The sequence below is a fragment of the Corapipo altera genome, unplaced genomic scaffold (assembly GCF_003945725.1).
Source record: "Corapipo altera isolate COAL_440 unplaced genomic scaffold, ASM394572v1 130234, whole genome shotgun sequence".
NCBI classification, from domain to species: domain Eukaryota; kingdom Metazoa; phylum Chordata; class Aves; order Passeriformes; family Pipridae; genus Corapipo; species Corapipo altera.
In genome coordinates this window covers 1-627 of record NW_020887131.1, presented here as the reverse complement: position 1 = coordinate 627, position 627 = coordinate 1, and the positions used below count along the sequence as shown (strand labels likewise).

Below are 627 nucleotides of genomic sequence, written 5' to 3'. Positions count from 1 at the left end.
CGGGAAACTCCCCAGCTCCCAGCTCCAAAGGGAATCTCCCCAGCTCCATGGGGAAAGCTCCCCAGCTCCCGGATCCAGGGGGGAAGCTCCTGAACCCAAAGGGGAATCTCCCCAGCTCCCAGCTCCAAAGGGGAAGCTCTCCAGCTCCCGGATCCAGGGGGGAAGCCGCCCAGCTCCCGGATCCAAGCGGGAAACTCCCCAGCTCCCAGCTCCAAAGGGAATCTCCCCAGCTCCATGGGGAAAGCTCCCCAGCTCCCGGATCCAGGGGGGAAGCTCCTGAACCCAAAGGGAAGCTCCCCAGCTCCCAGATCCAAAGGGAAGCTCTCCAGCTCCAAAGGGGAAGCTCCCCAGCTCCCAGCTCCAAAGGGGAAGCTCCCCAGCTCCCAGATCCAAAGGGAAGCTCCCCAGCTCCAAAGGGGAAGCTCCCCAGCTCCCGGATCCATGCGGGAAGCTGCCGGGGGCTGTGGGAAGGGGGTCCTGCCGCCGGTACCCACCCGGTCGCCACGTGCTGCTCAGTGAAACAGCTGGGGCGGGAGAGGATCGGAAGAGTCCGGAGAGACAGAGAGAGGTGACGGATCCGAGGGAAAACAGCAGAGAGCAGGAGGAGAGGAAGGAACGCGACCAGAG

The 627-nt window shown here is 64.4% G+C and overlaps 1 long non-coding RNA gene across 1 annotated transcript in view; it reads right to left on the bottom strand.

Moving 5' to 3' along the window:
* Window positions 1–621, bottom strand: part of LOC113941477 — a 3,569-nt gene extending 2,948 nt beyond the window's left edge. The window contains exon 1 of the long non-coding RNA XR_003525682.1: window positions 495–621. This is a non-coding gene — a long non-coding RNA (uncharacterized LOC113941477). The remainder of the gene's footprint in view (window positions 1–494) is intronic.
* Window positions 622–627: the final 6 nt, after the last annotated feature.